This window comes from Harpia harpyja, chromosome 3, assembly GCF_026419915.1.
Source record: "Harpia harpyja isolate bHarHar1 chromosome 3, bHarHar1 primary haplotype, whole genome shotgun sequence".
Taxonomy (NCBI): domain Eukaryota; kingdom Metazoa; phylum Chordata; class Aves; order Accipitriformes; family Accipitridae; genus Harpia; species Harpia harpyja.
The window spans coordinates 71,272,873-71,299,275 of NC_068942.1; the positions used below are offsets into that span (position 1 = coordinate 71,272,873).

The window sequence follows — 26,403 nt, forward strand, 5'->3', positions numbered from 1 at the left end:
TAAAGCTTTAACAACCCACTCTCAAGAGATAGCTGTATCTACTCAATAGCAATGAAACCATTTTCTACAAGATCTGTGGCTAATTTAAGATTCTTTACTTTGAACTATCTTTCCTGTTAAGCAACATTCACCACATCTCAATTAGACCAAGTATTGAAGGGTTGCAGCCTAAAAGATGTCCAGCAATTAAACTAACCTACACTTACTTTATTGTGGTCCCACTGGATTCAAGACATTTCTCAAAATACCTGGTTGATAAAATTCCACTGTACCTGCAGATCCTATCAATTTTCTCCTCTCCAGCTCCCATACAGAATATTTTATTTATTTCTAGCATATCACAGGATAAGGATTACTGTTTAGATAAAACATTTGTTACAATTCACTACTCTGATTATGAAGACCAAATCAATAAGGAAAAACAGTGGTGCAAGCTAAACTCCTCAACAGCAAGTATGGTATCTACAAAGCAGCAGCTTACACTTCTAACTAACCACAAAAAAGATTGCTCTTCTTCACCTCATCACAAACATCATTAGACTAAAGAGATTGAAGTTTTTAAACACATGTATTTTTCCCATTTGCAACTGAATAAAACATCACAGAACTACTACTTGTAATTCAGCTCAGACTCCCGTTTTACCTCACCTTACGTTATGATTAAGCTAATGAGTTATAAGCCAAACAGAATTCCTGCAAGAGGGGTCGCTGCTTGTTGATGTATTTCAGACACTAACACAAACAAACAAAACCTTACAAACACACAGAAGATACGTAAGTCTGAACTGGAGATTACAGACTTCATACTAAGTCTAACCAAGAAAGCCTGAAAACCTCTCAGCAAAAATTCATATAACAGCTAATAAAATGAAGAAATAGCTGTACTGAAGAACAGCCATGCTGCTTCTTTGTACTTAGGAGAGGTGTTATTGAAAAGGTTTCCCCCACAAGTAATACCCCTTTCACTGGATGTTTCTTTTGTATCTGAAGTACGAAATTTAAGAATGAGACTCTACTAGATTTTCTGCTAGATTTCTCATTTCAGCTGGGCAGAAACGCCTACCACATTCTGCCCCACCACAAGGCCATTGAGACTACCATCCCAAAACCCCAAACTGTTTCTAACAAACTTACCCAGCAACACCAACTCAAACCAGTTAGAGACCTATACTAGTCCAATCAGATATCTATACAACTAAATACCACTGCCGATGGCTGTGATATATATCCATTATTTTGCCAGGTTCTCTTGCCTTCTTCCCTTCCCATCAAATCAGGACAGACTGAGGAAACACAGCTACAGATAAGAGATAAATATGAAAGTTCTATTATCAAGTTATGGATCGCTATGACAGAATGCAGGTCATTAGACTAATTTTGCAGAACACCAGCTTCTGTTATTAAAATTCAAGCGGAAGGGAAACAAAATCTAGTAATTTTACTTCTGGGGGATACTAAAGCAATAATTTTTTTTTTTTTTAAAGAAATAACCAATTTTAGTAATAATTCTGGTCAATAAACAGAATACCAAAATAATTGTTTTAAGTATTTGTAAAAAACCCTGCTGAAGTAAACTGATCACAAGCAACTTTCAAAGCAGGAAGACACAAACCTACGCAAGTGTAAGCTGTCTTGTACACTTAAAAAAAAATCACCCTTATTTCTTACATTTTTCTTGTTTTGTCAACTGGTGACAAAATATTTTATTGTCTACAGTCTTCCTTGCTTTGAAGTGTATCAAACTTCACCTCGCTAAAATTGGGATTCGGTTTAGAAATGCATTAAGTTGTATTAAAGCGAGTGAATCCAATTAGTTTTCTATTTTAAAAGATAATAAATATTATGTATCAAGCAGAGCATGTACTTAAATTTGAGTAAACAGAAGAAATAGTGTCTGCAGAGAAAAGCATTAATGCTATATTTCTAGGAATTGTATCCTTCAGGAAGGAAGGATTAGCAGACCTCATTCTCTTTACCACTATTTCAGTTGGAAAACTGCAAGAGTCCTAGACTGGTCCTGCTTTTTCCAACTCAATTGGTCAACTGAAGTACTACATATTAAAATGAATTAGTTTAATACATGTAAATGAAAAAAAGTATTCCCTCCTAAAAGGAAGTTACTATTTTTACAAGCTATTTGTGCACTTAACTCATGTTGGCTTTTAGTATTTAGCAGGTGTGTTGGGTGTTCAGAACCACTGCAGCTTCAGTGGTCTCTCTCTTGGAAAGCTAAGCACCAAACATGAATATTTGAATGTACAGAAAAACTTTAAATTGGATAGGACTTCCACTGAAATGCAAAAATTCGAGTCTTTGTCAAGGTATCTAAGATTCCTTAAAAGTAAATAAAATTTGAAAATAAAACCTAATATCCACAGAATCTCATCATCACAGAGACTGCATCAGAGCTCACGCAGCAGATCAGAGCTCAGAGGAGGCAAGACACCATTAATTCATTTAAACTGATATTCACCTTATTGGCATTTTTGGAGTAGAACCTTGTTTACACCACGATCTGACCTGCTGCTTTCAAGCACTGGATTGCACAATTTTTACCTCTTAGTAAGTTAAATCAAAAAATATTTCCAATTTGCTTTCCTGCTCCCCCCTCAGGAGGTTGCTGTTCCTCAACACTCATATCCAGATCAGTAGCATGTACAGAACTGGCACAATTGAGTGAGCAGAAACTTGCACCAAAAAGTATCAGAGAGCTGTGTTCACTGTGCTTGCCAGAACGATGCCAAGTGATATACCCACCACTACATAGCTGGTAAAAAGCTCCAGCTTCTCCTTTTACATACCACTATTTTACAAATAGGGAACTCAAAGCAAACTTCTCTCCATATAGTGGAATGGATAATTACACTTTACTGTTTCGTTTTGATCCCAATACTAAAAGCAGGACTTATGGAGTTGATTTAATACTTAATGAAAGTATTTCATCCTGGCAAACAGAAGCATTAGCTGTACTGGGGGTTGTGTTGGCAGTGATTACTGAATTTTGTTATATATACACTGTTGTCAGGGTAACATTAGCTGAGAGTAATTGCAAGAGTTTGTTTATTCGTGACTGTGAGGCTGTAATCAGAATTTGGGATAGGCCTTCTATGTGCAATATATTTGTATGCACCACTGCCTTTTCTCTCAAGCTGATTTTGCATTATTATACTTACACTTGTTTGGAAGAAGGGTATTCTCCGTAAGGCCACACAAGAAAAAAAACCTCAACTATTTTTAAGGAGCCAATAAATGCATGCTCTCAAGAATATAATACAAAGCAGTAACAGTCAATGTTTTGATCAATATTCATAACGGGAAGTGAAATGCCAGCATTTATTTCTTCACTGAAAACCAGGTTATGTATTAAAGACATAATTCTCCACCCACAAACAAATTCTATTCCGATCACATTCTCCTCTTCCCCGATAGATGGGACTAGGATATTTTGTTTGCACAAAAAGAAAACATCAATTTGAATAATTTGAAAACATAATTTGAAGCACAGTCATACATAAATAGGTTTGTGATTTAGGTTTGTAAGCTGGTGCATCTACACTGAAGTCAATTAGTATTGTGCCACCTGATAAAAGATATTTGAAGACTGTTTTGGAATGACTAAAAGGTGCAGGAAATGCCAGCGGAGATGATCTAACGCATCAGATCGGGCACTCTGCACTGCTACCCCAGGAATGGGTGCGTGCTGGCCTCTGTCAAGGTCAGAAGCATATGTCAAACTTGCTCTGATTTCTGAAAGCAGGTCAGGGAAGGATGGTAGTATTGTCAACATCACCCTCAAAAAATAATAGGACAACTTTTCCCAAGCTAGAATGTGGTTAAAAATGAGAAGTGTTGAGGTATGTTTTGGATTTTTACTTTCTGTTCGGATTCTGAACCATTCAATTTATGTCAATAATATACTATCTGGAATCACAAAAGCTAGCTACCTTTATATTAAAGTGGACAAAAGACTACCCACTGGGATTATGATAACTACTGCTTCAGTGGTGGAGAACCCAATGGCTCTAATTTGAGGACTCCTGAGAATTTTGTCAGGCAGTGCAAGTTTCCAGAAATTCAGAGTCACAAAAATCACTGAGTCGAAGCTGCCAAATGTTCAAGAATATCTGGTTTTGTATCATTGGCAGCTTCAAGTTTTAAATGAATGTGACAACTGCAGGAAAATAATACACAGACTTACAGGTGTCTCTCAACAATTCAGGTTGAAAGGGACCTCAGGAGGTCTCTAGTCCAACCTCCTCCTCAAATCACAATCAATATTGATTTCAGACCAGGTTACTCAGAGTTTTGCCTGGTCAGGTCTCAAAAACTTCCAAGGATGGAGACTCCATGGCCTCTCTGGACAACCTATTCATATACTGGACTGCCCTGCACCAGATAGTTTCACAGTTTGGAACTGATCGTGTAAGTGATTTGGGGTTTAAGTCATTATATAACATGATGATAACATTCAGGTATATCTACCCAGAAAGTACGTCCAAACTGTCTGGTCATACAGAAATTCATCTGCCACCACACTCCCTTTATCTACTCATCCCCTTTACAAAACACTGTGGTAGGAAACTATGCGAATTGCAAAATATTAATGTCAGGGAAACAACAAAATGACGCAGATAATTGTCTGTGGAGCCATACTCCCACCAGGCAGATGCAATATTTTATTTTATTTAAGATGTTTTCTTTGGAGGAAGAACATGAAAGAGCAGCAAGTTTTACCATTTCCCTCAACCATTCCTCTTAACTTACATTCTAGAAATCAAGTAACTTGTTTGCCCTTTGTGCACCCTTTTCAAAGAAACAGCATTCCTGCGATATTGCTACTAAAACAGTAGCCTGACAGGTTTAACAAGTTAGTGCTTGTATACATGTCTTGGGAGATACCCACACCCAGGTAGCCCCAACCTGCTTACTAGAGTGATAAATACCAGTTACAACCCACACTTGAGTTTTAAAGAAGTACAATCCTCTTGCAACCTGATTGTGAAATTTTCCCTGTATTTTAGAAATGTAAATTTTTGTTAATTCTTCCATCCTTTGTTGACTCCAGTTGTAGTTTTTCCAATATAAATTTTGCCAATAGATCCTTGCCTCCCTTTTCCTGTGCTGGCCTGTTTCCTCTTACTGTCTACCCCTGTGAATGTTTTTTTTCAGTCTGGTTTCCTAAGGAAGTAAGGTATGTGTGATCATACTGTTTGGCAGTCTGAGTCCATTCCTCCTGCCTGCTACCTTTTGATCCCAGTGAAGACCCTTAACATCCCCTTTACAAAACGTCACTGAAGTTGTCCAAAGACACCAAGTTGCTACAAGTTTTATTAAAAAAAAAGGCAGTGAATAGGAAAGCCACCCACAGTATCATCTCCACTAAGGGAAAGGCTGCAGCAGGAATAGAGCAATCACCTGCTTAGCTGGACAACCAGCACATACTAAGGTGCAAAGCAGACATACCTTGCTGTCCATAGTCATGGAAGGACAGTAGAGCAATACTGACACAGAAGAGGGAAGAAAAGAAGCGTACAGCAGAAAAGGGAAGGTAGTACAGTGGGAAGGGCAGGAGTTTATTCCACTGCACCTCATAAAGGAGGCAGATCCCAGTTCTGCAGGAAGCCAAACTTCACCAAGTTCTGCTGTTTACAAGCAAAAGGTGACATGTTCTGTGTTCTCTGACACATTTTCTGCCGGGCCTTTGACTTCTGCCATGCCCTCCCTCCCGTTTTTATAACATACATACACACGGTTCACTTACTCTGCCTCCTGCTCAATGATCCGATTCTTCATCATTCATCAACATCCATTAGACAAATAAATTCAGTGGTGCAAGACTTTGATTATCATTAAAATGACACAAGCTCCACTGGGTAAAAACCCGAGGAGCACACCTGGTTACCTTTTACAAAGTGCTTACAGCCCTTGCAGAACAGCCTCTTGATACGGGGACACTGCTTCACGCACTGTCAGAGTCCCCTCTCCATCTAGCCAGTGCCTGCCTAGTTAGTACTTCCCAATTTTAAGATGTTCTCGTCTAACAGTATTTATCTGGACTGAAATGCCAGCAGAAACAGATATATACACTAATACAACACCAAGAAAGTCTGAATCTTCTTGAGGCTGATTGCCAGCATTTTTCAAGAAAGTGGTAACTATTATTAAATTAAATATTGTATTGTGATACTTAATCTGGTATACAAATGATTTAAAGAAACCTCAAACTTTTCTGAAGAAGTAGCACACAAAGATAGCCATTTGCAGCCATGATTATGGATTTTGCTTCAATTTATGAAAGCCTTCTGACATATGCAAAATAGAGTGCCTGACCACTTTCAATAGGATACCTTGCTGGTATGAGTTTGGACAAGATTTGGATTAGATAATTACATGTGAAATCCTCAAAGGTTTAAAAGGATGAAACTGTCATTACTTTTAGGCATAAACCAAGACTGAGTGCTCATAGCTTCTCCATTTTGCTCCACGAGCATCTTTATCAGTTACAGAAAAACTGATCCTGGCATTTAGAATTTGTATGCTAGTTTGAGATAACTGCATGAAAAATTTATCTCTGTGCTAAAGGGTAATGGCATCGGGAAATGTTTTGAAGAAAAATATTGAGTAGTAGTTCTGGTGCTGAACCTATTAGCATCGCTAAATTTGCCAGCAGAAGAGCAAGGCACTTACCTTGAAATATCATCCATGTTCACTGTTATTCTTTTTGTGTGGCAAGCCCCAAAAGCAAGTACCACATAGGACTAAATCCGCAGCAATATGCTACCATTTGCCAGCTCGTTGATGAATGTTACCACAAACACTTAATAGCTGGCTATACGCCTGACTAGCCCATTCACTGCCTTTCACGCTTACAATGAAAGGACACCAAAGATAATACGCAAGATTTGTACAGACAAGTACTGAGGAACATGCAGATGGTTCCTAGTAGTCCAAGCAACAAAACATGTTGCCAGTTTAACTGCTGTCAAAGCCACCGTGCCTCTCTTTGAGAGCTAGACAACAACAGAGTTCTAGCAGGTGAGAGGAAGTAAGTGTTGGCTTACATATCCAAGAACAAACAACAAATTACTATTCTCTGTACTCATATATATATGAGTATATATAAAAAAAAAAGACAGTAGCTTACATTTTTTTTATATAGATATAAAAAAGACAGTAGCTTACCTACAGAAAAATAATGGTCAGGTAAAATAAAAACCACACCCAAAGGTAATGGTATACACTAATGCTACAATGGATGCAAGTCCAAGGAAGACGAAGCTTGTATCTGAGATCTAACAGAGAAGGAAGCTCACTGCCCAATTTCTCCTCTTCATGTTGTGTAACTGTCATGGAATGATCCATAATTCAGGAAAGTACAACTTGGTCTCTAGAACCAATTCAGGCGGGGTTTGTCTTTTTTTTTTTTTTTTCTAAATACTCAAGTGGACCTTGGAAGGCAGAACTATTAGTACCAGGACTGAAAAAAAATGTGACTGTGAATAGCATTTAGTTTGGGAAACCCAGAAGTGACTCACCATCCACACAAGCTTGGTGCAGCCTCACAATACATAACATTTTAGCATAGAGCTGTCAGGACACAGACAGACTTTTTTAAGAAGGATGACACATTCTGAACAAGAAAACCTGCACCTTTATTAGTACTAACCAGGGCATTTCAAAAAACACTCAGCAGCTTCTAGCCCAACTCATGGGAGAATTAAGAAAGCTCCTAGAGAAACTGTGTTCCTGACTGCAGTTTGTAGTCCAGTTTTTCATAACTCTTTCCAACTTGTCACATTTGTTTGGGAGAGGGAAAGCTGCCAGCCTCTCTAACCTTTTCCTAAGGTTCCCAGCTCTTTCAGCAGACTATACACCAAGGATGGAATCCCTGGTGGTCTATCAGCCTCTTCAGCTTTAAAGACTTCACTGACTAATCTATTGTGCAGAAGCTCAGTAACGTCTGCAAGTTGTCACTTTCTGAAGAGACTGAAATACCAGATCTTCTACTTGAACTTCCTAAGGTTTTCAAACATGGTTCTTTCCTTCCTCTTAAGCCTTGCTAAAAGAATGTAAAGATTACTGTTCCACAAGAAGAATCTTTTCTGCTCTTGAATAACTGTCAATATCCAATGCCTTCTTAAGCTTCATCTTCAGGCCTTTTATTTTCCTCAAGACGATCATACCCAGCCCAGAAGACACATGCACATCAAGTCATATACAAGCTCTTGAATTACAGATTTTCCCTGGGACTGTCTGACATCCCAGACATTTGAGACAGCTGAATGGGGAGCTACACAACCACTTTAATCCAGGAAATCCATTCTGCTGCTGAAAGAGCTCCTCGTTCCTTCCCACCACACTCCACCACTCCATTGCCTGGACCATCATTAGTGTTCACGTGGTATGTCAAATCAGGAAACATTTCCAGGTGAAAGTTAACTTGTCTATCCCATCCCCTCCCACCGAACCATTCACCCAATGTGACTCACATACAGCTGTGACACTGGAGCCGCAGCCCAGGCGGGCAGCAGGATGAGGCTGGAGAAGGGCAAAATGGCCTTTTTTGGAATTGATGTGGATCTGCCTCAGACTGCAGTGAGCATGGGAGTACTACGCTGTTTCTAGCCAACTTACAGCACATTAGGACAGGATCTTCCAAGATATATGTCAAAACATTGTAAGAAATGGATGATGACAAACATCACAGAGTACAATCTCTGTTTAATACAGCTTTATTTGTACCTGAATTTTTCTGTACTCCTAGTCCAGGGCCAGATTTTGCAGGTGTCGGAGAGGTCATTTAAGCCACATCAAATGGCAATCACATATTGAAGCACATCAGTAATGGAAAACTTGTTTCAGGCTTCTACATGAATCACTAGTTCCAAACAGTAAAATTTCAATGATTCAATTTCTTTCATTCCATAATGAAGTTGTAAATATTGCTAAAATCCACTTATTTTACTGCATGATGAATAATCTAAAAAGCAGAGTTAATTTTTTTTGTAGAATAGTTTGAGAATTAGGACTGCTCAGAAAAAACCTTTGATATTGTCACTTATTTTTTCAGATAGTTTCAAACTAGAGACCATCCCTGGAGGTATTCAAAAAGCGACTGGACAGGGTACTCCAGGGCATGGTTTAGGGGGCATAGTTAATGGTTGGACTCGATGATCTTGAAGGTCTTTTCCAACCGAAATGATTCTATGATTCTATGATTAAGAAAATCTCAAATTTGAGCTCACCCAAACTTCAGTAACAACGTATGAATGAATGTAAATTTCATCAGACTCGGCACCTTTTGCACACTCTGCTAAGAAATAAAACAATTCCAATCTGATGACCACACTGTGCTGATATAAGCTTACATACACTTACATTAATTAAGAAGCCACCACTTACATCATCAACACATAAGCAAAGTTCTGGTTTTCTGACTGCCTGCTTCATTTCATCTTGAAAGTAAAACTTAGCAAGACAAGCAGCACAACTGTTTTATCAATTATTTACAGTAAACGCATAACTTTTGTTTTCTCCAGATATATGGAAGATATATGGAAGATGTTCTCTAAAGTCACTAAAAACTTAATACATGCATTATGTAACAGAACAATTCATACTTTACATTGGTACATTTACCACGTCACCTCCTTTATTTTAAAGGTTAGAGGTTTCTATTAATAAAGCTTTTCTTGACAAAGCACCCTACACAAATGCACTTACAGTGACAGGAGAGAAATCCACTTAGGAGGCATCCCTTTTCTCTGCTTATAAATTTAGAGTGAAGTAAAGATGTAGTTCAATGACACAATTGAAATGGATCACTGCGACCAGAGGGGTAGTTACACAGATCTGCTCTCTTCCTTACATCAGCTGTAACAAATTTGGCTGGCCTCACCTCACTGACCCGATTCTGCTCACTAAACCAGCAGAAACCCAACCTACCAAGACACATAATGCAACTATCATCCTGTGGCCCAACAAACTGAATCATCATCACTGAAGGCTCGGAAGAGGCTGCTACACCAGCGCAAGCCAGCAAGAAGGGTAAAGGAGCGCAGCTCTTTTTCAGAGGCCGTCATCTTAAGTAGCACAGACCACGGTGAGATGAACTGCCCACGCAATGGCCTTCACAGCCGTCTAGCTGCTGCAGAGGTGGCCTGCCTTGGTGCTAACACCCAGGCAGCTGCATGGCAAGTTGGGTAAGGGAGCAGAGTCAAATGACAATTACCTTCTTCCTGATACTTCAGTTCTCAGCCAGATCAACACCACTATGGTGGAAATAGGAAATATAAGATTAAGGGGATGGGGCATTCCATCAGCCTACAGTTCTACAGAACTGCACCTGATTTTTTTTTTTTTTTTTTTTGATGGCTCAAGGCTGTAACACTATGCATATAAACACCCTGAACTGTTTTTCAATTTCAAGAGTTCAGATAGCAACAGCTACTTTAAGCACAAGTGTGGCACATCTTTCTCTTCATTCCACTTCCTTTTAAATGGCAGCAGGCAGGAGGACATTTTCTCAGACATTACTCACCCTGTTTCAGAACCTCCCTGGAGCTCCAGATCTAATTAAAAGGTCAATGAAAGTCAGATTTTGCCATAGGAAAAGGCCACAAAGGCAGGAGACAAGCAATTACTGTAACCAGGCACTAGAATATTTGGAGCAGCTCAAGCTACTCAGAAGCAGAGGAGGACTGTCTTTAAATCTGCAGAGAATACGAACAAGTCCTGTACTAAGATTTGCTACACATGATAGTGGAAGGCTCAGAGTGGCTTTTTTATTATTATTATAAGTACTTTCATTTCTTCAGCTCCCTCTCTGGATGAGGAATTCTAGCCCTGCTCCTTCCAATGCCACTGGCTGGGAGCGACGAAGAGGAAGACCATTTACAGCAGCACTATTTTCAATGACTCAAAGTGCTGAAAGTCACTACCAACAAAACACAAGGCAAGCAGGGCATTAGGAGCATGGTCAGCCACCTGTAACAGAAAAATCCCTGGGTTTTGGGGTGTTCAGAAGGCAAGCACATCTCCAGAGGGCAGGATGCTTCCTGACACTTACTTGCTCAGAAAGGATGTAGAGAGTAGAAAGGGAAGAGAAATACATCTCTCAGCCTTCCAAGGTGTGATGAAAACTTTATCCAGATAAAGCAACATGCTTCTAATTTCACTATGCAACTCTTCCTTAATGTCCAACACTGACTCAGAACACTTCAAAATATGTCTATATCTATCCCCACACTTTCCATATACTACAGTTAAAATTTAAATTGAAAAAGGGAAGTCTAGCTTTTGCAGGGGGACAAAAAAAAATCTGCTGGAAATCTATGAGGAGATCCTAAACCTGGCCTTAGATGTAGATTTCTAGAAATGCAGTCAAACTGTGTGGTACATGGATCATTAGCAGTACAGATTTTTTAAAAGTGCTCATGGATCAAAGAAAAAAAAGCCAAAAATTGTCATTATTAAGAAATAAACCAAGAAGCCTGCAGAATTCTGGCTTATAATTTAGTTATCAGTTTGCTAAATAGCATCAACTAATTGTTCTGAAGTTTCAAACTGACCAAAATCATAACACCTGCTATTAAATAAGAATAAAAATCTATCTAAAGCTTGCGGGGGGGGGGGGGGGGGGAGTTAATACACACTGAATAGCCCTGAAATAAAACATTTTGGATAAATGATAATTTAGAATATTAGACACATGACAGTTTATACATGTTCAAATTTTTAAACTCTCCTTTAAGTCAAATAGTCATCCTTAAGGAAGTCAAACCCTGGAACAGTTAAGAGTAAATTTTTAAAATCCAACTGATTTAGAGCACGACTAAGGAGCTTTAACATTGCATGTATATGCAAAGCATACGCAACAAGAATCTAAAAACAGAACACCATGCCTTTTCCTAGAGACATTTCCAAGTCTCTGAGCATTATAAATTCAGCTTTCTCTAGTACAGTTGGGATAGAGTTCTTCCTTCTTCTCTTCCCCTCATTCTGCATTTTTTTCATCCCTTCTTATCCAACTTCTTCCTAATGTATGTACAGTACACTGAATAAGCTCTTTCCCCTTATCTCAGTATTTTGTGTATCAAAGAACACACTTTTGCTTTTGTTTAGTATTTTTAGCCCATCTTTTCCTAACACCTTTGCCCTGATGTCTTTCAGAAATTCTTAAATCCAGTTTCTGGATCATGATTTTAGACAGCGAGCTCTCAACAGACTGCCAGCCCACATGACACACTGTTTAATGGACATGCTTCTAGGCATTCCCAAACCTCTTGTAGGCTCCTGGAAGCTTGTATCTCCACACCACCATTCCAAACCAGAACATACCTCCTGTTACTGCACACCCCAGCATGATCAACAGCAGCCCAAGCTCCCTGGGTTCTAGCTTCTCCCTCTTTTTTGCATATGCTTAAAGCCAGCAGGAAACAAAAATCTCCTCATTGTCCTTAGCTCATACCAAAATTACTGCCATTAAAATATGAAAAGTATTTCAATCATTACACTCACAGTTGTAAATACCACATGGCACCTTTACATCTTGCTCCTCAGCTTTTCAAGGTAAGCATATCAAGTGAGGATGTGAGGATCATCCCAGCAAGTTTTTATATCAGATGCAGTATCTGATACAACATTCTGCTTTTAAAAATCATCATTTTAAACACAACTTCTCAGTTTCGTACACTCCTCTTCACTTGAATTTAAGAGTAAGATTATCCGCATGCCTTTTTTTTTTTTTAATAAGCACTACATCCATAATCCTTTTGCCCTAAGATTTATTTCCATGCATTTAAGTAGAGAATTCCTTTTCCTTCCTCATTTACAGCCTATCTAGACAGGTGTGTTGATTTGAAAACAGAAAATCAAGTACCAGGACATACAGAACAAGCTTGTAGTAGGCTGGCAATCTCAAATCTTCACCTATACCTCAGGATCCATTCTGTTGGCTCCCAACCTTTTCCTTTACTCATACTTGAAAATAACAACCAAATGTTTAGATGCTCCAATGCGACACCGGGGTGAGCACCTGAATTCCAGTACAGATGCAGTTGGAAAACCCCACCAGTGTAGATGTGCTTTTACAACTTTCCATTTCCAGAGTAGGAGCCAGTGAAGATGCATTAACTTCCTTCCAGAAATCTTCTGACATACTACATGGCCTCTGAGGAGGCCACAAGGAAAAGATGAGACCACAAGCAGAAGGAGGAGGAATTTCTGCCACTCTTCAAAATACTTCAAGCGGTTGCAATGTAACCGCAAACTAGTATAAACATTGAGTCAACCATTTACACAGAGAAAAGCCGAATGGTTGCCTTCCTACTTCCTTACACATCATTTTAGCTATACCCCATTCCCTTCTCTTTTTCCATGCAGAATATATTTTCCTTTACCAATTTATCTCCAGTGTCATCTAAGTAAACCTTAGCTACTTTGCCCATTCAGTGATTGTTTTAGCTCTTAAGTAATATTTTCCACTTGAATTGACTCACTTTAAAAAAACCATTCAGTCCCAAACCACAATCTTTTAAAGGCTGTCAAGCTCTTCATCCTTGATACTGTAGTTCAGACATGCTAGTTTCATTTTTTATGCTAGTATTGTGAAGCTGAGGCTATGTAATCCTTTTGTTCCATAAACTTCTTTGGAATTTTCTAATGGAAAAGTCTGGAAGAGATGTAATCTTTCCTTTTTTTCCTTTACTTTTTCATCTCTTAAGATTCTCAATATTTATGCCACTTACATCTTTTTTTCAACCTACATGAAAAAGGTGCTCAGGACTGCTTGTTTAGTAACACATCATTCCATCTCTGGGTTGCCACTGTGAATCCAGCAAGGACATGAATATTACCAAAAATGTTTTTAATTTCTTGGTAGTTTCGTGGCCTTTAAAGTAACACGCAAGATTTGATCTGATCCTTATGGGCAGGTACACACACAACACAAGTCTTTGTCAATGGTCTCCAAGACAGAGACAACCATGCAGCACTGAGGGGAAAGAAGGCTGTGCTTATAAAGCTTGCATTTTTGTTTTTCAAATCTTCTGTAAAGGAGTTCAAGTCTTGAAGACTGTTCTTCTGGCAACCATCTTAATGTTTATATCCTAACAGACCAGCAATTTCTATTATCATAATTTCTTGACGCTTAACTCATTTTCTATATAGTTTGAATTTTAAAACTAAGTACATAGCAGCATCATTAAAAAAAAAAATCTAGGTCCACAAAATCTTTGAAAAGAAGTATCAGGAACAGCTATGTGTTGAACTATTCCACTGTATTATTTGCATGAGCAGCAAGTGTCACTTTGTCACAATTTCTAATACGGTGCTCAGACTGCACCAGTAGTTACTCTTACACAGGACAAAAATGTACCTAATTATTTTAAGAAATTTTACAATAGCTAAGTAGTTTGGGCAGTTGCCTGCAAAACTTCACCCCTGACTGACTGTTCAGCTGTATTTTAAAGGAAGGAAAGAAGCCAGGAGTGTTTACAGCTGTATTATATGAAATCAAAATTTAAGAAGTTGTCCTTTTCTGAAGAGCTACTCTATAAGAAACACATTTTCAAAGAACCAAGAAGTCAATCTGGAGTCTCATCTTTCTTATGTGAACATATTTTAACATATCAAAACCCCCAAATGTCTAGTAAGAATCTTTCAGTTATCACATATGAAAAATTTTTCTTCGAGTATCATCGGTTCCATCTCTCTCCTTCAAAATCTTATTTAACAGACATTTTAGTACATAAACTCAACTTAGAAGTTTTCCTTAAAATACAGGCTATCACTGCTGGAAGTACCAGGTAAAGATGTCTGGCCTAACCACAGTTTGTAGTAGTACTGTAGATCAATATTTAGAACTTTAAGTGATGCTTTGCCCAGTCCTTTTCTAATTCATGTACCTGCTTATTTTTTATTCCAATACTGCAAATTTTAATTCAAATACCATGAATCCTCAATAACCTATTTCTGGACAAGTGTTAAAAGATTACAAGTAGACAGTGTTGACTTCCTCTTCCACAAATTGTTATGCACAGCTGAATTTATTTCCTTGCCAATTATTTTTTTTAATTTTTTTTTTAAACACAAAAGTGATAACTAACAGTCTCCACCAAGTCCCTCAGAAAACGGAGAGGACAGGTTCTTAAGTGTTGTATGGCACATGAGGGGGGAGGGAGAGATGAGGGCAAGGAGATTGAAGTAAGAAGTAGGTCTTGCCCATGCCTCTCTCCTGCAGAAAGATTATCCATTATCTTTCACCAGCTGTCACCCATTTCAGAGCTCCCCACAGAGCTCTGGAGGTAAATTACTGGAGCACATTTTCCAGTAAAGTCTCTGTATTATTTATTCTGTAGCTATCAAGCATATACTTGAAGTAAGAGCTATTATTACCAACATGCATAATGACCTATTACAGCCACTGACGCAAAAGATCATTGCAGCACTATGTGTACAAACATGCATTGCTGTTTTAAAGACAACACTGCAAAGTGCCTTCTCTAAACACAAATAGGAAATAAGAAGTAAAAAGTCTGAACAATGAAACAAAAGAGGAAATTAAGGACATGAGAGGAGGGGGATGATATTTCTCAGTAGTTTTAGTCAGCAAGACTCAGTTCAATAAAGAAGTTATTGCCATTACTTCACAATCTGCTGAGGGCTCACAACCCCAGCATCTGAAACAACTATACAACACTTGGAATAAAGTTTCTTCTGAAAAATTAACACATATTATAAATTCCTCACATACAGTCCTTGCCCCAGAAGGGTAATGGACCATTACATTATACAGTACTGTCAATGAATGCCTTCATGACAGAGCCGACAGCCTATGTTCTCCGGCAAGGATGTCTACCAAACTTGTGGGCACTTAGGAGTCATGAGAATTTTGAAAAATCTTATTATTTTCCTAGGAATTTGCTGCAAGCAATGTACTCAAAAACACAGATACGAATTAATTGTATGGAAAGCCAAGTGTCACTTAAGATACCCCATTAATAATTACAACACACCACTAAAAGGATTCAGTTCTTTGGTTTTGTCCTATTTGTACATTGTTACCCTCATCATTGATAGCACTTCCCGTGCTATTTTCCATATATCAATATGATTTTGAAACACTGTATTTGTTGTGTGTTTTGGTTTGTTAAGTGCACTATCATCAAGAAAGAGTGTCAGCATTAAAATGACATAGCAAGTCCAACTTCATGCAAGTCATACAAGTTCTTATTTTAAAGAGGAAACCAAAAAACAGCAAATACCTTCCATTAGATCTTTACAACTCTGAGGAAGATTTGCTTCACCCTGTTATTAGCAACTGCTTAGTCAGACTCCTTATAATGTCCGATATAAGGATATTAGGAACACTATTACAGATCCCTTTGTGATACGAGAGCATATCTAGCAGAACAGCTGAACCTGTATTTTTTATAAAGGATGATTCAGGCTCACAGTCATGCAGGGACTGCATGCTCTTCTGACAGCTCCATGGAACAACGCTTTAAAATACTTCAAATGCTATCAAGGCTAACAACTAGACATAAGGAAGTCACACTTGGGAAAAAGCAGTAGACATAAAACACAGGTTCAAAGTTCTTGAAACCTGTTCTGGAAATTCTCTTCCAGGAACATGGAAACTGGTGCTTTTGTTAAATATATGGCAGAACAACATGAAAAAAATTTAGTTTCCCATCATTTACAAGCCTAAAATTTAGTTAAAAGCTTGTCAACACTTACGTTCAGACTATGTGGTAAAAAATGCCAACCAATCAGGGTAAACATCTAAGATTACCAAAAAATGAATCGTAAATTTATACAAGTTGTGTCAACTACTTTATCTACAACAAGAAGATTCTATTTCACATATTTCTTTTCATTCTGAGAAGTATGAAGAACAACTGTTTTCTATTAGAACAGCCATGATGTTAAATAAATTTGCTAACACAGGAGAAAAATCCCCCAACAAACATGATACTGAATGACAGAATAATTTTAGGCTGGAAGGGACCTCAGGAGATCAGAGTCCAACCTCCTACTCAAAGCTGATACAAAGTCAAAGTTCAATCAGATTGCTCAAAGCCTTGTCCAGCTGAGGTTTATCTCCTAGAATGGAGAGACTACCACCTCTCTTGAGTGCCTCTTCCAGTGCCTGACCAGCCTCAGGAGGAATATTTTTTTTCCTCTTACACATAGTCAGAATCCTCCTTGCCATAGCCTATGTCCATTGCCTCTCCTTCTTGGCAGTACACCTGAGAAGAGTCTGCCTCTGTGTCCTCCCTAACCACACACCTGGCAGTTGAGGATCATGATCAGATTCCCCTTCTCCAGGCTCACCAAACCCAGGTATCTCAGGCTTTTCTTGCACATCACACACTTCAGGCCTCCAACCATCAGTGGTTATCTGCTGGACTCACTTCAGTTTCCCAGTGTTTCTTCTGTACTGGGAAGCCCAGAAATGGCCTCACAAGTGCTGTAAAGAGCAGAATAACCACTTTCCTTAACCTGCTGGCTACACTCTTGCTGATGCAGTCCAGTACACAGGCAGCTTCCATTTCTACGATGATGCACTACTGACTTTTCCAACTAATTGTTTACCAGGATCCCCAAATCTTTTTCTGCGAGGCTGCTTTCTAGTTGGTCGTTCCCCAACTTTTACAGCTCCACAGTGCAAGACTTCGCACTTAGTCATGCTGAACTTTGTGAGGTTTTACAGCGTGAAGGAAATATAATGCTAGTATGCAAAAGGTACAGTATAGAATGTAATCTCTGCTATCCCTGCCCTGAAAAAGTGCCTGAAACATTAAACAAAACCTTTACAATGTTTAATACTACCCACAAGAACAGGAAGTTTATAACTAAACTACCTGTAGCTCTGATTCTGTCAAAATTAACCAGGGCACTTCTGCTCCTGGTTTGAGCCACTCAAATGCATGCATACCTTTAACATCGAGGATAATTACTGCAAAGCCCTTTCCTAAGTGCAGTAAAAGCTTCTGCATCACTGATTTATTTTTAAAATGAAAAATCCCTCCCTTCCCTCATTCTCAAAGTGTCAGGTCTTTTGTCTTTACAATTCACATCAGACACAGTCAACTTCAGGATGCACAAGGATTGATTATTTCTAGCCACAGATGTAGACTTGCCTGGGTCTTGCATGCCTGGGTCAAGCCTGACCAGTATAGCCCTGTTGGTTGGTACAGCACTACATCCCATCCAGTAAATCCTGCTGGCCTGCAATAACATACACAGAGCGATAACCACAGTTCAGTTGCCTTAGTAACCAGTAAATACTTCTAAGGGCAAGATAAAGACAGTCTGTGGGCCTGATACAGCCTCCAGTTAGGTGTCCCCACTGGATGTTGTCCTGTATTATGTTATCTGGAGTACTAGGCCAGCAGAACCACATTTTAAAAACAGCTGTTTGATATTGTCATTATTCCCAACTTAAATATTAACTGCCCAGGAAACCAAAGGCTGAACTTACTGGTAAGGGACATCTTCAGTTACATAACAGAGTAAGTTAACACAGTCAAACTTAATTCCTCTGTGCAGTGACACCATGCCACATGACTAAGGCATTTTGCTACAACTAGTTAAAGCTGGTCTGGAAGGAAAATGTGCTTCTTCCCTGTGACACAACAGGCTAACTCATCTGCAACTTCTCAGAAAGTCTGCTCTGAAAGATGAACTGTTGTGAGTTTAGGAAAAATACCATATTACCCATAAAAGGCAGAAAAATTAAATACCACAGACTCCAGCCTTCACTCTGCATTTATAACCCAACATCTAGCAGTTACTAGCTACCGGTTATTCCATTAAGACCTTTACATCACTTTTAGCCATTTGTACATGTAAAAATTTTATTCTCCCAGCCTCCTGTAGTAAGTCATATAGGGTGAGGTTCTGAATCACAAAAATGTAGTTTCCTTTTTTTAGGTGAGTAACTTGAGAGGGTTGCAGGGCAACAAAGCCATCCTACAAGGAACCACTAATAGCAAGTATGCAGTGAGATCCCCTCCTTGCCTTAAAGAACATACAAACTAAAAAGAAAGAAAATGTGGACAGATATTACGTTCCCAATTTACTCAGACGCAGTGCAAATGATCACAGACTAAATAACGGAAACCAAATTCCTTAATTTAAAATTTGCAATACAAACTTCTTACTCAAGCATACCTTTTGTACCTTGCGTACAAAAAATACATTTGCTACTCGTCTTTGGATCCACCATCCAAGAATAGCCAGAAGCCTGCAGAACAAAGCCTGCAGAGCATGCACACCAGGCATCCATCTCTCAGCGCTAACAAGAGACAAGGAGACCATAGCCACATAGCCACCATACACAGAAACGGGGGTGGAGGGAACGACGACACATGATAACCTAACTAATCCTATCAGAAAAAGAGCTAAATTTAAAGACTAAACATGCATCTTAAAAAGCAAACCCTTGGGAACATATTTCAAAATGATAATAGGATCTTCATGCCTAAAGTCACCCTCCTGCTGTTTCTACTCTGCTTTAATTACAGTAAAATAAAAGACACTCAGAACAGTCCAGCTTTCAGTATTGATAATCCAAGTCACATGGGCAGCAATAAAGCTGGCAGCACACAGAAAAGCTCCGTGAAGAAGCCAACTTTTGAGGAAGGATGTGCAAAATGAAGATCATAGAAGTCATGCTGTAACAACAGCAGAAATCCAAAGGCATGCAAGGCAATGGAGACGACCCCCACCCACCCCCAAGGTACACACGGATCTCTGGGAGAGGGGGGGAACCAGGGACAGAGGAGTTCCTCAAGAGTGGGAAAAAGATTTCAGATGCCCCAGAAGTATTACTAGAAACCTCGTCCTTCCTCAGATGAGGACAGAGATTTCCCACACCTCACTTGGCACAACTCTAAAAGGGATTCAAGTTTTTAATGCCTTCAATTAAAAAAATGGGTTCTTTGCTGGGAGAGGGTATTTGTTGTCTTTTTTCCCAGTATCACAGGGTTTAAACCAATTTAGGGCATGATCTATTTTTATGTACCTTTGGAGAACTTCTAGTGACCCAAAGCTTTTCCTTAAGTCTCATCTATCCAGGGAAGGCATACAGTTTAGTTCTTAGGCTAAGGGACCATTACTAGCAGGAAAATCACAATATACTAAAAACCCACATACTTCTATAGGGGTTGCTGTATTTTTGGGTAAAGTTACACCATCTATAAATAGAGAGGATCTACATCCCATGAACTACACAGTCCCAAATAAAAGTACAATATTGCCAGAACACTCCTTTAAGACTGACTTCCACATATCTACTTAAGTGAGTTTAAAACTGGTTTCATCTTATTTCTTACTTCATCTTTCGCTGAACTTTTTGATGAAAATTAGAACAATATAACCTAGGTTTAAGCTGAATTAAAAGTCCAGACAGAATTTTGTATAGACTTTTCTAAAATTCTGAACATGCATGTCTCACTAAACTAGCACAAACACATTTCAAGTAGGACTTCACAAAGCAATTATCCATGTTTATTTTTATGTTGGAGAACAATTATAAATGGTGAAAAGAATTTGGGATATATCTGGAATTGATGCTGCTTCTGATCTTTTCTCTTCTTGGCCTTTTTAGGAAAGACAGCTATACATATTCAGCCCTCAACAGCACTACACTTAAGCAAATTAAGAACTATACCTCAGCCTTCATTAATGCACACCTGATTAATAAACTCCATACATTTTCAATAATTCAATATTTGGTGAAGACTTTTCCACCATTTTCCAAAGCTCAGACTCCTTTATAGAGGTCTCATGTTGGGCATTCAGAGGTACTAGTCACATTTGAAGCTTCAGGCCATGGTTAAGTAATAACAGGTTTCAGTGTTAAGACCCTGATGACATGAATGACAGAAATTAAGATCTCAGGCACTTCAGGATGCCTAAGGCCTCAGCTGGCAATGATGGATGCACACACTTAATCTGAATGCACTCTAAGTGTATCTACAGACATGATTACTGAGGTCTATGCAAAATCAAGGCTTAAGAAAACAGTGTGCAGTCTCCTATTGAAGAGAGCTACATTCATTATAGTGAATGAAGATCTTTATAAATGAAAGTTTGCGTTCTGGAAATCTGCATACGCTGATGAGAAAAACAGAGTGGAGTATTTCAGTATTAGGAGACAGCTAAAATGAACACATCACATTGAACCACAGACCAAATGTACTTAGAAATTTTTAGATGGGGCAAAGCTTTTTAAAATTAAATCCCTTTTCTTAAAAACAAAAACAAAACCCCCCAAAAAACCAACCCTAGAGCTTCAGTGGGATACATCAGTGAGCATGATACAAGCTCTTTGGTAACTACATCAAGAATATATTGGAATTCTTAAGTGTACCTTATGAAACACTTAGAAATCTCAACTCTGTTTAAAGCATTATCAAAGGCAAAAATACAGTAAAAAGCTTTAACAAGTCCTTCTGTTTTCCTAAACAGATTTGCGTGTGGTCCATCATCCTATTCATCTTTTCAGACATGGATAATGAAAAGGATGAATCTGTAAAATTTTTCCTAATCTTAGGCACTATATTCTGTTAATGGCTGAAATAAATTTGCGATTGTTTAGGTAAGTATTATAATTCTTCCTTTTTGTAATACACATCTAAAACAGCTTGCATGAATTGCCTCAAATTACAAGCAATGGATAAAATGCAAGTTTCATAAATTTGAAGAATCTGTAGTAGTTTAACATTCCCAACTAATCTCAGCTACAAATCAACATTTCTAAAACTCAAAACATTAACATATAAACATGAAGTAAAAGCAACTTGGTAAAAAAAGCTAATGAAACAAGTCTTTTCAGTTGACTCACACAGTTAAAATCATTTGTTTCTAGTAGGTGTAGAAGAAACTGACTCACTCCCACATGTGAATTATTTGCAAAAAAATGTTAGTTCAACTTCATTTGTTAAAAAAGTTCATTGCACTGAATCTGCTGACTAAACCAACATCCAAGTCATTTCCACGGATAATGCATAACTGTGCCAACCACAGAAGTTTTAAGGATGTAAATTACTTTTTTTTTTTCAAAATACTATATTTTAATATTACCTGTGAAAAAGCAATATGAAAATAATTTAGATTTCTAAGTGAAACAAGTCAGAAAAAACGTTAGATTTATGGATGCTTATGAAACCTTACTTCTGCATTCTATCTATACCTTATCATGTACCATGAGTGAAAAACTACTAGCTGCACACATTTTTTTCTATATGAAGACAAATTTATCAATGACTTATTTACCCCTTTCTGAGTTTTCATATATAAACAAAATTAAAATACAAAATACAGGTCACAGCCTTTAACATACTGCATAATTCCTCAAGCCCTCACTAAAGACAGTTGCTATTTATTAGCAACTTTATCCACAGGAGAAGAGATACCAACTTCCTTCTATGGAACAAAAGACAAGCTTCACTCAGGATGTCTGTCATTTTAACAGCACATGCCAGTGTATCTCTCATCCTCCAGACCACATTACTTTCCCACTCTCAAAACACCACTGTGGCATTCAGTGCCAATGTTTCACATCATAAAGTTTTACAGAAAAAGTCATTAAAAGATATTGCCCCATTCTAAAAATAACAGATTAGAACAGATGTACTGTAAAGTGTCCATCACACATACAGCAGCAGACTTTGAACCTCATGCCTTCAGATCACTCACCAGCCCTGACTACAATGCCATCAAAGCTAACATGGCAGTTTGGGCTACTTAACATGAATTAATCCTAACACATATTTTTAGAAAGAACAAAACTAGTCTACTCAAAGCGAACGCAGGAAACCGGGATTCAGCAGTCATGCTCACACTATTCTGCCAGATGACCATAAAAGACTTCATTAGCAAAGGCGATGCAAGCTACCCTGCCCCATCTCTGACCACAGGAAAGCCTTCAGGGAGCAGGAAAGGGTTCCAGCTGCATCCACACTGCACTGTGCACAAAGAAACCATGGCCATCACCACCACTGGCCTTTCCAGAACCTCTGCAAGGCACCTGTAGCTTCACCCTGCCCCAGTGGGCCCTCATCCACACCCTCCTGCCGCTAGCTCTAGTATAAGGGATTGTAATAGGCTTTGGTAGATAGAGGATGGAAGTAGAGGAACTTAGGCCAGAATCTGAAATTCAGTTTTCTTGTTCATCATCTGTCTTCATTATCCAACCACACTCACTTCACACATGTGCCCAACAGGCTTATCGCTCACTGCACAGCTTTTGCCTGCACAGAGAAGGACATTATACAAGCTAGCAGAGCCTGAGGTCCCTTCCTGGCTTTCTATGTGTGTTTCTGCAAGCAGGGGAAGGGGGAGGAGTGCTAAAGGGAAAAAAGAGAGGAATTTAAGCCCTCAAGAGATACGTCATGTTATCAAGAGACAGTTTCTCCTGGTGTAACCCAAAAAGGCCAAAGAAAAGATCCTCATAAGGAACCCTCAAAGTCTGACAACTCTAAAGTCGTCTCAGAAATACTCAGGGATAGTTTCTGCCTCCTATACTACCAGCCCACTCAGCCACACATCGTGCCCCCTCCTTTACCTAGCACTTTTTCCAGTACATCAGTGCCTGTGGCAGTCAGAGGACTAGGTCTACCCTGCAGCTAGTTTTCGAGATGCTCTAATGCAGGCTGGGAAGAACTTTTCGCAGGTCCACATCTACGCTTCTGAATACAACTGCTTTCAGGCTGAGAGAACAGGCTCTACACTCTTCTGACAGAAAGGCCACCCTGCAAGGTTCTCCCTTCCCTCATTAGATTTTTTTTTTTTATTTGAAAGGTTAAGGTGCCTCTTTAAGCAGAACTGGAAAGAGAAGAAAGTAGGTCTGGGAGTAGACTTTCAAAGTCCACAGAGCCCCCCCAACAGCAAGATCCAAATTTGAAGCACCAGTCCTGACAGTGACCCAAAGTTGTGAATCGCTGCACCAGCATGACAGCAACCCTTTCCGGTGAACTTTCTGTGCATGATTTTTCCATCTATGGTCCAACCTCAAGTGTAACAGATATATACACAAAAGTGGCAGCTCAAGTCTAGGCTAGAGAGGTTGCTTTGAGTGCTCTGCATGCATGTTTTCCCCTCCTGTAGCCCAGACTGGGAATATATTGCTGTTACTACACCATCATCCACTGCCTATTATGCCAGGCTGTCTTCAAGGGCTCAGCAGCAGGTGCCCAGTCAGCCAACTTGTGCTAATCTTCTGCAATCTTCTTTCTTTTCCCCACAGCTTCAGCCCCCTTAAAGTCCCTCTCAGGAAAAATAAAAACAAACACCCAAGCAAAAAAACCCACAACCACCATCCAAAAGCAGAACACCAGTCTAGCTGGGTAGCAAACTTTGCACAAACTAAGAACACAGAAGGTAAGTCAGCATTCAGACAGCTCATAACACACCAGGAGAAATAGTCCATAGAAGTATCCTGCGCACCTGCTTCAAGGAAAAAAAACCCACATTTCAGATGAGTCTAAACTACTCTGACATTAGTTTTGAGGTGTTCTCACAGAGAGGACTAGCCAGTACATAGTCCAGGAGTGAGACAACACTGAATGAACTATGTGGGGACATGTGCCATCTTGCCCTCTGTAGCATGCCAGCGGTACAAAACAGGGTCAGAGGAAACAAAGGCTGGAGCAAGAGAGTCTATGCAGCACCAAGAGCATTTGGAATACAAATAAGGCCCATTCCTGTTAGACTCTTCTCTGAACATGCTTGCCTACAGGCTGCAAACTGTGCCAAGTAGCTGTTCAAAAACGGAGCGGCCGGTTGCGCCAGTCCCTGCTGAGTGGAAGTAAGGGGCAGTAAGCACCAGCCACAGCCAACTAAGATAACTCCTGAAAAACAAGGTGATGTCAGACAAGCATGAATGTGATGCCAGCCAGCAAGGTGCCCTGCAAGCAGCCATTCTAGCACAGGATTATGAAAGATTCAGATCCCTCAGTATGACAGAACAAAGGGCTCCATAGGGAGGAACACACTGTACCTGAAAGCCAAAGGATAGGTGATGCACGGACACCTAAGCTGCAGCCATACTGCTCCAGCACTCCTGTACTTCTCTCCTTGTCACATGAAACACGGGACAGCACACATTTTTTGCAGGAAGAGTCTCTTAGGAGGTCCCTCTGCAGTGCATGGACAATACCACCCCACAGCACCCAAGCACTGGCATGCACCATAATCTAAGTCGAAAGGCCACGCAGCCTCCTCTGTGCTTGCTGAGAGCTTTAGGTAGTCTTCACTAGTGGCCTAGGTCAGCTTTACCAAGGGAAGCACGTCCATAGACTTACAGAGCTATGCAGACTGTTTTACAGGCTTTCTAGGACCCAGGACTGTCCAGTTCCAGCATCTCCCCAGATACCAGCCAGGTTGCTCTCCTGACAACTGCAAGGACGAGCAGAGATGGTCAAGCAATTTGGCCTCAGAGGCACAAGGGCTGTAGCAGCCCAGTCTCACTGATGACTTTCAGAGAGGAATGAGCAAGTATATTCAGAGAGGAATGAGCAAGTATAACTAGAATAAACAGGACTCCTCACTCTTAGGATTCCTCACTATTTCTCACTCTAGGAGCAGCAGATGTAGCAACAGTTTAAAAGACACTAAGCACAAATTTGGAAAATTCTTTCGGAACATGTAGACATAGGTCTGCTATCTAACAGACTTGGATTCAATTCCCACTAAGAATACTGAGCATTATTTCAATATCTATTACATAAACAATACAGTGATAACCAATTGGGCGAGACACTATGCAACAGGAGTTATAAATAAAAATAACTAGAAGACTTTTGAACTCCTGGCAGCTCAGCTAGCTCTTCTCCAAAGACACTTGGCATAAAGATACGTGTATTACACTTCCAGTACAGGGAAAAAATATAGGCTGTTTGAAAGCTCCATTCACCATGGGAAAGCTACAATCGCCAAGGTTAAAATGGTAGATTCTTACAACATTTCTAAAGCGATGGAAGCCACAAGTTGCCTCAAGGCGAAGAGCCACACCCTACGCTCTTCTATGGTTAGCAAATAGGAAGAAGATTTTGAAGAAATAAGCCTGCGGCAGGACTGCAAGGAAGCAGCAGCAGGATTTATAGGACAGAGGCAACGAGATACACCATTTGGGGCTCACTAGCCTCTGCAGGTGAAGTGCAAGGCTTCTACAGATGTTGAATAGAGAGAAGGTGGCTTAAGTCTCACAGGATAAATGTGGGACTTAAGTTTTTTGGACTCCCCACTTCCCTTCTCCCACAGTCACAAGCTCCAGAATACCAGCTGTCAGAGAGCAGAGATGTCCACATCCAGCAGCTATACCACACAACTCAGCATCTCCTCTGCACCCCAAAGCCAGGAAACAACTCTGCCTCAACTACCACGCCTGAA

At 39.5% G+C, this 26,403-nt stretch overlaps 1 protein-coding gene across 17 annotated transcripts in view; it reads right to left on the reverse strand.

Moving 5' to 3' along the window:
- CDC42BPB (CDC42 binding protein kinase beta) overlaps positions 1 to 26,403 on the reverse strand; it is a 101,444-nt gene that overhangs the window by 72,298 nt on the left and 2,743 nt on the right. The window lies entirely within an intron of this gene.